The sequence below is a fragment of the Fukomys damarensis genome, unplaced genomic scaffold (genome assembly GCF_012274545.1).
Source record: "Fukomys damarensis isolate Sample0158 unplaced genomic scaffold, DMR_v1.0_HiC HiC_scaffold_24, whole genome shotgun sequence".
Classification (NCBI taxonomy): domain Eukaryota; kingdom Metazoa; phylum Chordata; class Mammalia; order Rodentia; family Bathyergidae; genus Fukomys; species Fukomys damarensis.
Genome location: NW_022900936.1, coordinates 44197186 through 44213149, shown reverse-complemented (window position 1 = coordinate 44213149; position 15964 = coordinate 44197186). Strand labels below are relative to the sequence as shown.

The 15964-nt window shown below is 36.4% G+C and overlaps 1 protein-coding gene and 1 long non-coding RNA gene across 3 annotated transcripts in view; one reads left to right on the top strand and one right to left on the bottom strand.

Annotated features, from left to right (window-relative positions):
- LOC104873104 overlaps positions 1-8617 on the top strand; it is a 16810-nt gene extending 8193 nt beyond the window's left edge. Inside the window, exons 2-3 of the long non-coding RNA XR_783359.1 lie at positions 3094-3176; positions 8555-8617. This is a non-coding gene — a long non-coding RNA (uncharacterized LOC104873104). The remainder of the gene's footprint in view (positions 1-3093; positions 3177-8554) is intronic.
- Col8a1 (collagen type VIII alpha 1 chain) overlaps positions 1-15964 on the bottom strand; it is a 144960-nt gene that overhangs the window by 115955 nt on the left and 13041 nt on the right. The gene's annotated exons all lie outside the window — the stretch shown is intronic.

The window sequence follows — 15964 nt, the reverse complement described above, 5'->3', positions numbered from 1 at the left end:
AAAAAAAAAAAAAAAAAAAAAAGAATTCTCCAAATTCTCATTCTAGTTTTTATTTTAATCATTTCAAATGTTTCTTTCCCCTCACTGAATATTTAGCTGTTAGGAAAATCATGATTTACTGGTTCAAAGACTGACAGTCAAGACATTTTTCACTTTCGGGGCCAGCAGATAAGAAGACAATTATTATTAAGCAGGTTAGGTAATTCTTGATAAAATCGGTTTATGTATCTGTTGGAACTACCTTTCCTTCCTCTCCACCCTCTTCCTTGCAGGTTGGGAATAAGGAAAACACCCAGTCACAGATGATACTGAATCTGTTACTTAAAAGGAGGTAGAAAATGATATTTGCCTTTTTTTTTTCTTTTATGTAAGACTGGAATTCCTCGTTGTCCATGTGTGAACATTTTATTCCTTCTATTTTTAATCTGTGCAAACAGACCATCTCTGAAACATTAATTGCAGAAAATAATTAACATTCCTGGTAGTATCTCAATACAATGCTGTGCGTCTCCCCTGAAGTGCATTCTGTCCTATCATTTGCATCATAAGAAAGGGAAAGGAAAAAAAGATCAGATTTACTCTGTTACTGACACTAAGATAATAAAATAGAACCCCCCCCCTGCCAAATAGAACCCACATCAGTCGAGAAAACTTCTTCCCAAATAAGCAATAGCTAGTCCTCTGAGGAAGGATATATATAATCTCTATGTTGGGGAATATTTAAAATTAAAGTATTTGTTTCAGTAGAATATTTTTTTAAAGAAAAATACAAAAGAGATGAATCATCCTGTTATTTCCTTAATCTCCACCATTTATAACACAAAAGTAGCTACAAAAATAAGGTTTGCAATTTTTTTTATGTATAAAACCAGCAATAATAATTTTTTCTACAACCCCTTTTGCAATGAAATAAAATAGTTCATGGCTCTGAACATAGAACACAACGATATGGTTGAGGAAGCTCAGAGGTCACTCAGGATAAAAGCAATTATAGCTGTTATGAGCTGAGCATCTGGAACTAAATACAAGAGGTTTAGATTCTGGTTCTACTATATCACTGACTACCCGAACCATATGCTATGCTAGTTACTTAATCTTCTGGAATGTGTTTCTTCATCTAAAAAAATGCAGATTCTACATATTTTCATAAAGAAAATGTTTTCTGCAGAGCCTATTTATTACAGAATAAACAATAAATGAATCATAAATTTACCTGGTCTTAAATTGACAGATAAGGAAAAGGAAGGTTTAAGCTCAAGGCTTGCCAAAGAAACTGAGTTAATCATTGAACTTGTAATAAAATAAGAAATTCCTCAAATTCAGAATTTTGTTATAGAGATATTCTACTTTCCATTTTATTTGTTTGAGAAAAGTAAATGGTATCCCTTATCATTAAAGGAGCAATATCATAGAGAGAGAAATTGATTTGCATGAGAACATCAGACAAACTTCAAAGGAAAGTAGGAATCAACAAAATTATATTAATTCGCCCTGTCCAGTAACATTTTACCACCAGTCATCATTTTTGTTCTCCAATGTATATTTCAGAAGGATGTATCTAATAGGTTCAGGGAGGATTTGACAAGTCAAGAATCTGTGAATGAATGTGAAAGCAAAGTAACACAAACCGCTCAACTTTATCTGAGGGCGGCCAAAAGTCAGTCCAGTGACAAGGTCAACAATATGAATCAAATCTCAAGGAGGGGGATTAATAAATATATGTAGCCAAATGTTTCTGTTTTAAGATTCTGATGACATTAAATTCTAGTAGCTTGAGATATTTTGAAGCCCAAGGACTGCAGCAAGTAGGTCTTCTAGTATACAGAAGACTATCTCATTATCAAATATTTCTATCTTTAATTTCCCCTTGAGCATAGGTTTAATTTTTAAAATGTTGTCCTTGCTATTTATTCTTCAGGGAGACTTTCTGACAATTGAAGGATTTGAGGAGCCACCTAGTCTTACACCCCATGAAAGTTCAGAGTGGGGTTTAGATATTTTCGCAGGACTCTGAAGTGATCAGGATTCAAGATGTGATATCCTTAAGTTTCTTCTAGCACCTTTCAGTTAATCAGAATTTCATCAACATCCAAAATATCTAATCCTCTACCAAGAATATAATCCAACAAGGAGTTATAGTCTTTCTCAATGCTTGAACAGCTAGATACTCTGTTGGCCCCTGAGAGAACAGTGAATACAAAAGGATCTGTTTTATATAGTATAAATAAGAGGATGTTGACAGAACTTTTCCTGTTGTACTGAAATTGAAATGCAAGGTTCTCGTTGAAAACAGAAAGGTGGTAAGTCTAAAAGATTCAGCAATTCCTCTTCACATCCCAACACACACTTAGTAAAGACCCTACAAGGGTTAGCTCTGAAACCACCAAACCCAACACTTTTCCTTCCCTCTACATCTATTTATCTATCCGTCTGCATCCATCTATCTGGCAATAAGAGGTAGGAAAGTTGGGGAACATCCACCTCTGGAGAAGTCAACCATCATGGTGAGAAATTTTCCTGTGAGACAGAGGCAGATGGTAGGTGCTTTCTACTCCTCAAAGCCACGTATGAAGGTGTAGGTGAGCAGTGGGAGTTCCATAGGTTCTCTGGTAAAAGGTGAAGCTATCTATGAGAAAGCCTGCATCTGCTTTGCAGTCTTCCAGTCTGACAAATGGCAGAGTCTAGGAGGATGAAGTGGCATGTAGTGGCTCACAGTCCCACATTTGTAAGTGATGAAGATGTGATTCTCAATTTCTGGAGAGTCATAAAGATGTCATAGAGGGTATTTGGGCTAGACTTCTCAAGAGGGAGCATAAGTCTATAAATAAACCTTGGTATGTGAAGCAGGTTGGAAGCTGTTTCTGCTTGTAGCAAACAAGTGAACTCTTTCCCTTCATTGGTGCTAACATTCTCTAAAGAATCTGCACATATATCTCATGAGAGATGCAGTAGTGGGGTTGGACGCTCCTTCAGAATTTACCCAGTGAAGATGTGTGGAAAAAACCCTTCAACCATAGTAGGTTAAGTAAAACAAAACAAGGCAAAACAAAGCAAAAATCATTTTCCTTTCTTTTCGCTCCTCATATCCCCCAGGTTTCAGGACCAAGGTCATTGGAGTAAGAAAAGCAAGAAGAGTGACAGAACTAGTCTTGGACACATGCAGCATCCACAATAAGGTACTGAGGTGGGAGGGAGAGTAAAAAGCAGAATACAAATTTGGCTACTGGTGGGACAGGAAAAAGATTTCATATATATGAGGTTGAAATTTTTTATTGGATTGTGCCTTTAATGTTGAAGATGACCAAAAAGTTATAGAATCTGCTGAAGATGCCACTAAAGGAAAGGAAAAGATATTTCAGTAGAGCTGTCTGAATGCTGCAAGAACAAAACCTTGTTATAATCCTTAATTCAACAAATATTAATTGTGCCTGGCCCTGCTCTAGACTTTGGTAATACACCAAGCCAAGAACAAAACAAAATGTCTGCTCTTGAGAGCATGTGGAAAAAAGAACAATAAACAATGGTATAGCTACTGATGGGATTCTATATAACCATATATGCTTTCTATGGTGGGAGAATATACTTATAAAACTCATTCATTGAGGTAAAATTCTACTTTGGTTCCATGGATAGACCCCTCTCTGAAGATGGTATTATACACAGAGATTATTTTATAACTAAGGGCACGTCTTTTGTTTTGGTCCTCTTTACCCAATCCCAATGAACTGCGTGATGGAGTGTCTACTGTATGCCGAAAATTGTGCTTTGGTAATTGAGAGAAGCGTAGTAATATATAATTTGATGGAACTCACAGTTTGATTGACCAAGGAGGGTATGGATTAGAAATCAATTTAAATTAATTGTTTTTCTTAAATTAAATAAAGCTCTAGATTAGAAAATTAAAAAAAAACCCAAACAAAACAAAAACAAAAAGACCTCACCAAACCCCCCAAAATAATAGTTTCAGTAAGGGAATCTAGGTTTATCTCTCTCTTGGGAAAATAATTTAATCATTTTTATCAGTTTGTTACTAATCTTGTTTCCTGTAGTGTAGATATTTATGACTTCAGAAGTCAAAAAGGAAAAATGATAGTGGTCTTTGTTAGGAAATAAGACTTAAAGGTCAAACGATCAAACATTAGCTTGCCTTGGCATTTGATAAATTTAGAGAGCATATTGCAGGAAAAGATAGAGTAGAATTCCTTAAAACAAAACTAAGCAAAATAACAACAAAAACTCCAAATAGTGGAATATGTGCTTGAACTTCACATCCCAGTGTTAAGAAAAACAGGCCAGGAAATAAGAATTCTGAGAGAGCTAAGAGGAAACATCAAAGGAATGGGAAGGGATCTTTGTCACTCTGTCAAGTGCTATGACTGAAAAAGCTAATAAACACACATAGGATAATGTATTTGATATACATAGTAAAAGGGAAGTGTGTGTTCTGAGTGATACTGATGGGGAGCAAGTAACTATTCCTCATTATTCTCAGGACTTGAGATCAAATACCTGTAGAAATTCTTTTACACCTGGATTTGGCAGAGTGGATTCACCTACCCAGGGTGGGAACATGGTATCATTCAGAAAGTTGAAAGAAGGCATCCAAGTCAGAAATACCAATGTTTCTTTTCTTTGAGCTGCTGAGCCATGGGGGCTTGGTAACCACTCATCTGAATTATGAGCCTCCTCAGCAGCTAGACACAAGTGGAACACACACTTCTTAGAAAGTGGGGAAAAATATCCAATGCATCAGTTTTGCAGCTGAACTGACATGATTCCATGAAGATATGGAAAATTTTCAAGATTGAGTTAGGGGCTTCTGACGCAGATTGGTAACTACTCCAATGTCTTGTAATTCCTTTACTGGAACATTTTCACATGGTCTTGTCACTATTTTCAGTCTGTCTTATCCAAAAGCTTTATCTTCAACTGGATAGAGACAACCTATTTTGTTGATCTGAAGGGTCTTGTAAGCAGTCCTGGTTAAACTGGGTACTTCATAATTTTTTCCTGATCTAATAAAGGCAGGAAGAGAAGTTCTAGAGGAGTGATAAAAGTAAGCTGTGGGGTTCAACTCTGTCTTTGCATATCAGTCTGGAGTGGTGAGCTGTCCTTCCCTCAGCATTTATGGGGTTTGCCAGGGATACCTTCCAGAGGCAGAGCTAAAGAACTGGGGAGCCTGATTTTATACTACAGATATTACGGCCTTCCAGTGTACAATTTAGAGCAGTGATAACCATCTTTGGATCTTTGTTTAGGAGAAGTGGTGGCTACCTGTTTTCAAGTTACAATTTTGCTGTGATACACATTTATGTAAGAGCCAGATACGAATAAACATGACTAAAGAACTGTGTTATATTTAATCATGGTGTCAACCTGAAGGAATTAATAAATGCCTATCAGATGAGTGGAGCACAGTTCTGGGTTTCTCTGTGGATGATTGACAAGTAAGCTGAAAACTGAGGAGGGAACACTCACCCTAAATGTGGGTAGCACCACCCAATAGGCTCACAGCCTCAATGAAATAAAAAAGGAAAAACAAGTGTTTCCTTTTGCTTTTTCAAGAAGCTTCTGTATGGGACTTTTGTCCGAGTCCTTTCAGGCTTCCCAAACAATTCTCTTTGGCTTTGTCAGGCCTTTGGCTTTCAGTTGGATCCTGAAGCTCCCAGTGCACAGACAGTTCTTTTGTAAATTCTTGATCCCTGACTCTGTGGGTGGCCATTGTAAGATTACTTTGTAAATCCTTTATAAATCATATGCATAAATATATGTAAATCTGTACCTCTAGTGAGCCCAAACTAGTACAGATTTTAATACTAGGAGTGACAGTTTATAGAGGGTTTGCTAGCTCCAAAACAGGACAACATGGCACTAGGACATGGCAGAGGAGAGTTGCTCATGGCATGGCAGATAGGAAGTAGAGAGAGACACTGGGGGAAGGAGATATACCCTAAAGTGACCTCAGTGACTCTCTTCTGGCCAGGCTCCACCTCTAAACATCACATTTAGCTATACACTCATCAGTAGACTAATTGAGTGATGAGTATCATGCCTCCCTGAAGCAATCTTACCTTCCAAAAACCCCACCTATGAGTCCATGAGGCTTTGAGGGGACATCTAGATGTAAATCATGACAGGCTGCATAACTGAAATTTACAGAAATTTTTAAAGCTAAAAAGACAAATGCCCTAATGTTTGGTTAAAGACCTTATATTACATATTCATTTAGGCCAAGGAATGGAACTCTATTTGGCTCTCTGGAATCTAAATTTAGTGCAAATTCTACTTTTCAATGGAGTCAACCCCCCTTAAGAAAATATATAAAATATCACTGTTTAGAACACTGATATCTGAAAAGCATTTCAGAAATTTTGGAACACTTCATTGTGGTCCTCATTCTTTTCAAGGTGATCCTATACCTTAGCTGATACCTATAAGGTGAATTAAAAAATTTCAAGTAGTTTCTTTAAATTTTCGATAGTTATATATGCTTGTTGGACACTTTTAAATCAATTTAAAAGTATGGAGATCAAAATACTGCTTACTTACCTTTCTCATTTCCCTCTGTTTCTCTGGGGTAGGTAACATCAATTATCAGTTATAGTATCCACCATCTAATCATTAATATTTGCACATACATGCACACATGTATGTAGCTTTTCTAATAATAAAAACTGAGATCATTGTTAGGTGTGGAATTTGTCCTCCTAAATTTATATTTTGAAATTATAAACACTAATAACAGCATGTAATCTTATTTGGAAATAAGTTTTCTTGCAGATATAATTAGTCAAGATGAGGTCATATTGGAGTAGGGTGGATCCCTAATACTAGATGACTGATATCCTTACAAAATAGAGGATTTTGAAGAGATAGAGACAAGCATGCAAACAGGGAGAGCACCATGTAAAGACGAAGACAGAGGCTGTGGTGATGTGCCATCTACAACCAAAGCAATGCTAAAGATTATCAGCAAACAATCAGAAGCTAGTAAAGATGCATGTAACAAATACTTCCTCACAGCCTTCCAAAAAAACCAATACTTTCCATGATTTTGTCTTGGAATTGTGGAGTCCAGAACTTTATCTAGCTCAGCCAGTTATGCAACTTTGTTACATCTGTCATAGCAAACTAATACAGTCATTACAAGCACTTATGTACAACTCTCTTGGGAGGTGTTGATAATGGGAGAGGCTGTGTCAATGTAGGTTTATCAGTTGTAACTTATATGCTGATCTACTGGGAGATGTGTTAATAGGTATGTAGGAAATCTCTACTTTTTTATTTTAATTTTGCTATAAATTTAAGACTTTTGTAAAAAACAAATACTACTGAATAATAAAATCTAATGAAAAGCACCTATTGCTGAATAAACTACATAAGATATTTTAACTATTTTAAGTGCACAGTTCAATAGTGATAAATATACCACTTAGTTGTACAACCAATTCCACAACTCCTTTAATCTTGCAGTACTACAATACTACTTCCATTAAACAATGACTCCTTATTCCTTCCTCTCTGGTAACCACTATATTACCTTCAGTTTCTCTGAATTTAACTCGCTAAGACAAACAATATAAACATAATCTATAGAACTTGTCACTTTGTGACTTGTTTTATTAGCATAATGTTCTGAAAGTTTATCCATGCTGTAACAAGTGTCAGAATTTCCTCCCTTAAGATAGAATAATATTTGATTGTATGTATATACTACACTTTGTTTACCTATTCATCTACTGATAGATAATTAGATTGCTTTACCTTTTGACTATTGTGAATAATGCTACTATGGACATGGGTGTCCAAATGTCTATTTGAAATCTTGTTTTCACTTCTTTTAGGTTTATACCTAGAAGCGGAATTGCTGAGTCATATTGTAATCTTATTTTTAGTTTTTAAGGAACTGCCATATTGTTTTCCATAGCAATTGTACCATTTCAAATTCTCACCAACCATGCACAGGGGGCTAACTTTTCCATGTCCTTCGTAATACTTGGTCCTTTCCCTTTCCTTCCCTTTCCCTTTCCTTTTCCCTCCTCTCCCCTCCCCTCCCCTCCTCTCCTCTCCTCTCCTCTCCTCTCCTGTCTTTCCTTTCTTTTCCTTTACATTCTCTTTTTCTTCCTTTTTCTTTTGATTTTAGCCATCCTAATGGGTATGAGGTTGTTTCTTACTGTAGTTTTGATTAGCATTCCTCTAAGTGATGGCAAGCATCTTTTCATGTGCATGCTGGCCATTTGTATATTTTCTTTGGAGAAATATTTATTTAAGTACTTTGTTCATTTTAGAATTGGTCTTTGTTTTGAATATTAATCCCTTGTATGACTTGTAAGTATTTTTTCCCATTCTGTAGATTTACTCTGCTGATTGTACCCTTTGGTGAATACCATTATCCTTATTTCCTAAGGGATACATTTAGGTCTGTAAGTATCTAATCTACACACGTGTAGGATAGATTCTTAGTGTGGAATGATTAGTTTAGCCTACAAAAGCTGTAGCAATTTATACTCTTAAAAAGTGTATAACTATTTTCCCATCTTCATTTCTTTGCCAGCACATGGAAGAGAGGTACTTTAACAATTGACATCTACATTGAAAAGGATATTTTTAAACATAGCGACTCTGTTCTACACAATAAGAGCCCATTACGTCATGGTTAACAATTAAACAAATTTGAGTCAAATTATGATCCCTGGAATTTAATGTGGAGTATATTAGATAACAATATACAACTTAGAAGTTCTGCCTCCAGCCCTACGGTAAAAAGCTTTTATGTGTATTTTATTTTTATTAAAAGCTCTATAATTAGCTTTTTTTAAACTTCAAGTGATTTACTTTAATGATTGGTATCATTTTATAAATTGAGTAAATAAATCTGCTCTAATTAATAGCTAGAGAAATAAGAGAAGCCAGTATGCCAGAATGATTTAGTCTGTGCAAAGGATGCAGTTTCACAACCCAGAGTTCTTTTCATTGCCAAGAGAACTGCTCCACCATGCACATGGCAAGGCCAGGCTGACTGCATGGATAACACAGGGTGATGAGGGATGATGTCTCATCAGTTTGGTGGTAATTATGTCATTGGAATTAGAGAAAAGAACTTGGTCTGAGTAGATATTTCCTTTGTTGTTATATTTTAAAATAACAACAAATAAAGAAAGATTATCATGCTTTTAGATCTTGAGATTAAAGGGGAAAGAGGTAGTGACATTTTCCCTTTTAACTGTACCATCTGTGTAAAGGGATACACTGACATTAAAGAGGTGGGCAAAGACATCACGTTTGTCTGTATTTCCTCTTCTTTCCCTGATGGAACTTTCTGTACAGAGCACTTTTGATGCACCACACTTACTTGTCCTGTATTAATCTGGGTTGAAATGTCTTATTGTTTCTAAGTCTCTGTATTGCAGTTATTAAAAACTAGAGAAGATGTAGAGAAGATGGGTCTGGTGCTTCCATATGGCTTTTCTAGTTTATTGGCTCCATTTGCTTGTAAAAGTATGTTTTCAATTACACTTAAAACATTTGAATCAAACTACTTTAGGAAAGTCAAGATGCATTGTTTTTCTTGCCCACATCACATACATTCTGGTTTATCAGGAATTTAAGGTACAATGCACTCATGTCAAATGGCCAGTGAGAGAATGGAGTTTTGGGAATAATGTTTTTTTTTTTTGGACCAGGGATTAAATTTGGGTTCTTGCTCTTTCAAGGCAGGTGGTGGAACCACTGAGCTAAATCCCCGGACCAGGATAACCTTGAACTACAAATAATAGAAGAACAATGAAATCAAGTGTTTATTCTGGATCCATTGTAAATATGACAGATTATGGGCATGACCATAAAGGACAAAAATATATGTAAAACCCAAAGGAAAAAATGAGAATACTTGGAATATAAGATCAAAATAGGAAATACTGGTTTGAAGTGAGCCTCGTTTCCTCACATAGAACTTTCTGGATGCTTTTGTCAATCAGCCATATATAATTATTCTTCTTTAACAAATGTGAAATTTGAGAGGGCTTTAAAACCACATCTTTAGTGAGACTAAAGGGGAGATTTTATTTTCCCCAGAGGAATAATCACTGATGATGAGTTAATAGTTAGTATTATTAGCACTTTGTCCAGGTCCTAGACAAGGGATTATTGTTTTATCGAATACTGGTTAAATGTTCATCTGTCCAGACAAAATTCACAGATGGATTTTACTGGGCCATACCCCAAGCAGGAAAAAAAAGACATCAATGAAAAGTGAAGTGGGGGTTATGACTAAAGTACTGTGAAAATACCCCCACCCCCATATACAGATGACCTTTGTGGGAACATCTAAGGGCCAGCCATGAGTCAGCTGTGCTTAGTTCATCATAGATGAAGCAGGTGAAGGTGGACTTGAGTCTTCCTTACCACATGTGGAGCAACTTGGGGCTCAGTATTGAGCTAATCACCGTTAAGGAAAGGCATTCTTCTTATCCTTATTTACTTACCATCTACTGCCATTGTTTCCACTTCTTCTGGTCTCAGGAGCTTAAGGTGCACAGAATTCCTAGAATGCTGGTTACAAATGCAAATTTCTGGCCCCAGCTCAAAAGATTCAGATTCAGTGGGGCTAGTTGGGGGTGTAAAATCATGGTGAAGATAGTCCTTGACCCAGACTTTAAAACGCTCTGGGAAACTCCCAGGATGAGAATGAGAGGGGCTGCCAGGGTATCATGGTTATAATTTTTTTTATCACATATTGCTAAGGGCCTCTATTAGAGCTTTCTTCTTGCCTTGTATTGTTGTTGCTAAAGACTTTTTGATTTTTGATTTCTTTGAAGAGACTTTTTTTCTTTTTTTTTGGTACCGGGGATTGAACTTGGGTCCTTGCGCTTGCAAGGCAGGCCACCAAACCGCTGAGCTAAATCCCTGGCCCCTTTTTTTCTTTTTTGAGATAGTCTTGCTGTGTAGTTCGGGATGGTCTTGAACTCATTATGTAGCCCAGGCAGTCCTCAAACTCATGGCGATCTTCGTGCCTCAGCCTCCCAAGTATGTACCACCATACCTGGCCTTGAAGAGACTTTTGACCATTCATATTTTTTTAAACCCCTGGAGAGCCACCAAATCTACTGTTTTGTCTCTGGTATTTCTGCTTTTTCTGCTATTCATTGGTTTACCTTTATTTATTCTTTCATCTAGCCATGCTTAGAATTTACCCTTGGTTTCAGGCTCTGTGCTGGAGATACACTGCTTGGTAAGGCAGACTCAGTTCAAGCCATAATAGAATTTATAGTCGAGAAAGGGAGAAAATCAGATAAATAAGAAGAAACACTGGGAGTGTTAGATGTCACAGAGGGATGCTGGCAATATGAGAACACATAGTAGACCACCTCATCTAATCTAGAAGATTAAAGAAGACTGCTGGGATTGGTAAGGATTTTGAGAGGTGATGAGAGTACAGAGTGTTCTAAGCAGGAAGAACAGAATAGCATGAATGAAAACCCTAGAAGAGCTATGGAACTTCTGAGAAGAACTGTGACTGTCATGTAGAATGAAACTGATGAGAGTAGGTGACGCGGAAAAGAATGCAGCTGGAAAGATGGGAAGGGCCTGATGAAGAAAGGCCTTGTAAATCCTCAGACATAGTTTGGATTCTAATTGAGTACTATGAAATATCTCTGGGAGGTTTGATACAGTGATGAGTCAAAATCTAGTACAAAAATTTCAGAGTACAGTCTCAGGACAGCAGGATGAAAAGTGCTCAGAGAATAGGCAAAGGGGAAAGGGAAGCATATTTATTTTCCTGTGACTGGAAGGAAGGAGCAAAGGAAAGAATGGCCTGTGGATAGGATGAGTGTGTTAACAGTACATTCAAGGTGTGTCTTCCTCCCAAGGAGAAAAGAGTGATGACAACCTAGAGATGTTCTTTGAGCAATTTGGGAATGAGATTGATGCTGAAACAAACTTCTCAATTAGAGCCATGTGTAGCTAAAAAAATGACACTAGCCATTTAGAAATACACCAAGTACTATTATCTTAGTCACTGTCTTTAATAATTAAAGCAAGTAACAAGAAACGATGATAAAACATTAAGAAACCAAAGGTATATATTAAATGAACCAGTGTATATGAGGGCCCTTTGTACTCTATTATGGGACTATGTTACACTGTGACAGTCTTTACAAAAGCAACCTCTCAGACAACCAAAGGCATGACATATGATTGGGATGTAATAACCAATTTTAGCATTGAGAATCTCTTAATGAAGACTCAGTGCCCCTTCAGGAAACAGACTTTTTTCTCCCAAAGAAGGATGGAGCCGGGGCTGTGGAGTTAGCTCAGTGGTTCTGCCGCCTGACTCACAAGCGCAAGGTCCTGAGTTTGATCCTCAGCACCAAATAAATAAATGGGTAAAGCAAAGAAGGATGGAGCCAGTTTGTGTAGCAGAAAGCTATTTGATTTCCTTATTTGTTCTAAAACCAAGTTCAAGCGAAGAAACGGTCTTAAGGCTTGAGTGAGAAAGGTAGAAATAAAAACAAACAAAACAACAAAAAAATCAACTCAAAATTTCACTGAAAGGTAAAATTCAGTCATGTCTTTTTTTAGGAAGTTTAGACAATAGAAAAAGGCTTCCACTGGGACTGCATGACCAAGTGGACTTTTCTTCTGAATACATAACACTGGACAGATTTGGAATGCGCTGTTCTTTTTGCTAAAGATGTTTTTCCACTCTTGGCTGTCCAAAACCTAGAGTTCAAAGCTTCACTACTACATTTTTATGCAGAATCAAATTGACCACAACACTATTAGAAAAAGACATGAGTCAGTATGTTTGGCTCTTTGTTTCTTTGTTGTGTTCTTTGGAAAAGAAAGATTGTAAGGAAAGAAAAGCAGAGAACATGGTAGAAGTAGAACTTATTCCAAGATTTCTTATGTTAAAATCACTGCTTTTTATTTATGACACTATAGTGGCTTCCCATAGATAATTTAAAGTTGCTTTTTATACAACAAAAACAAATTTGCTGAGTGGGAAATTGTAAAGCAATCCCATTTAAAACAGCCACCCCTCCAAATACCCAGGAATAAATGTAAGGAAGTGAAATAGTTGTATAATGAAAATTACAAAACACAGATGAAATAAATTGAAGACATGAAAAGATCTACAAACCTCCTCTGTTCATAGATTGGAAAGACTAATATTGTTAAAATGTCATACCATCCAAAGTAGTCTAGTGTTCCTGAAATTCTTCTTCTTGATAAAGAATTTGTTTCCCTGAAGTAACCCTTGAAAGTCATTCTGCTTTACTTTCACAATTTTTTTTATGCTACTGGCTGCTCTGAACTGTTGCTGGATATCATACTATTCAAACTTAGCCTCGATCGCAGAGAGAAAGAGCTTCAGAGATGACATCATCCCTGATCATTTTCCAGCTTCAATGGTAATTCTTTTAATGATGTTGAACAATTTACCTAATCTTACTAAGCTTTCTCTGCCTCAGATAAAGTTATTTTGTACCAAAAATCAAAGGAAGGGATGTATATAACACACATACCATAAACCGTAAGTTTCTCTTCAAAAGTTAATTATTATTATCTATACTATTTATAGATTATGTTCATGTTTAAAAGTTCCCTAATTAAGATCCTTACTTACACTCTTTGGCTGATGTAGTGAGAGTGAATTTCAAAAATTCTCTTTCATAAATACATGACACCAAATACCTTTGGTGCATTTACTTTGAGGAAAATGAATCATAGATTCTTTCTTTAGCCACTAGCTTGTGTCTGAAGATGATAATTTTATTTATATGTATTTAAATGTGACTTAAACACATGGTGATTCTTTTATAGCTAAATATCAAAAATTTACAAGTTAAATGTTATTGCTATCTTTACCATTGTCTCTAAAGCTTGCTATATTATACTACAGTTTGTAAACATTTTACAATGCAGGGGAGAATACACATTCATAATTATTTCTTGGTTTTGTTTGGCTCATGACAGCAATGTAAATTCTTTTATTTTATTATTTTAGAAAAAGTTTTCATTGAAGGTTTTTCCAGTCTTTCCAAATGAACTTATTTCTGAATGGAAAATATACAGCTCATTGCCTGTCTTCTCAAGTGGCCTCTTTGCCCTGGTCCTGCCCTTTGCTAAGTCAGAAGGAAGGCATGTGGCGTAGCTGAACTCTGAAACATCTCTGAGCTCATTAAACATCTCTGTAAACTGTTGCTATCAGAGATTCACTCAGGTTTATTTTCTGAAGGCTTATTAATAAGTCAGAATCTAATCTGCATCCAGACCACTTGATCACTGCTTTTGGCTTTGCCAGGCACAAGATTTTATTGATGGTTGGTCTTTTGACATGATGACTCCTGAAGGACCATGGGTAAGCCAGCAAGTGCCAGGGGCATACCATTGTCAAATTCTAAATACATGCTACCTCCCTGACTTGCTGGCAGAGGGCTAGCCTTCCTCACTGCCTCAGGTTGATCACTGCCTAACATACAAATAGAGATAAAAATGTCCTGGGAAAATCTTTGGTAAAGAACTACTTAAGAAAGTAGCAAGGTTTCAAGGGAGGAAAAAAGGAACGATTTGTAAGCTTAACTTGTTCTCTGTATCCAGGGATGTTCTTTTTCTGTAGAAATGGTCATATTGAAAACTGAGGCAATTGTATGTCTCAGTAGGTATGTAAACCATGCTTTTCCTCCAGATGGAATAGAGAAGAGATGGTAATGAATAATGGAGCTTTCTAGTTCAGAGGTTCAATTCAAATCATTCCTAATCTTGTTTTGTTTGTATTATGATGAAGGGTCCAAGTAGTGATTGATTCAATTCTGAGGGATTTTAAGTCATTAAAACTAAGAAGAAAATAAGGCAAATATCATTTGTACAGTATTGTTAAAATTAGGTGTAGGGAAAAGACTTCCTCAAGATAATATCACAGAAGCAAATACAGTAGTCAAGCAATGCATAAAACACACAGCACATAATAAATACTACTGCAGTCATCACATACACGAGTATACAATAAGGCACTAATTTCTTCAGTCATCTATATTCTCACCAAGGAATACAAAGCCATAGCACATGAGCAGTTTAATGTTAAATTTAAAGAATTAAAATAAAACAATAAATTTAGTATCTCAGGTGTACTAGCCACATTTTAAGCACTTAGCAACATGTGTGGTTGGTAGATTCCATACTGGGCATCTCAGATATATATTTCCATCATTGCAGAAATTTCTATTGACATCCCTGACAAATGTGGATAGGCAACATGTTATTGACATTTATAACATGTCATTTAAACCAGGAATGGTTGATGTAGGTTATAATATTTAGGAGCACTTTAATAAGAACTGGAAATTTATGGTTATTTTAACAAGAAAAAAAGAGAGTGGGGGATATTTTCAGTAAGGAAAAGGAAAAGAAATGTTTGGAAGAATGAGAGCCCAATCATCTAGGTCACATTTCTGTTATAAATTTTGTAGAAAGGCCTGACATGGTGGTGCACATCTGTAAGTCCAGCACTCTGGAGGCTGAAGCACAAGGGTTACCATGAGTTTGAGTTTAATCTAGGCTACATAGTGATTTCAAAGCTAGCCTGAACTTCATAGCAAGACCCTGTCTCAAAAAATAAAATAAATGTGAGGGTAATGAAATGGTAGGCTGAGATCAGTAAATTGAAGAATTTGACTGTCAAGCTAAGGTATTTGTTCTATATTTCATAATGACATTAAATATTTTTGATCAGGTTACTGACAGTTTCAGAACAATGGCATCAGCCAGCAAGTGATTTTCTCTGTATAATTTGATATATAGGAGGTCAGTATTTAATAGTGTTAGCCTGCCAGTAGGAGTTCATCTTGTGGCCCACGGTTAGCTTCAGAATTGGGTCAATAAAGGGCCGGGGATTTAGCTCAGCGGTTCGGTGGCCTGCCTTGCAAGCGCAAAGACCTGAGTTCGATCCCCAGTACCACAA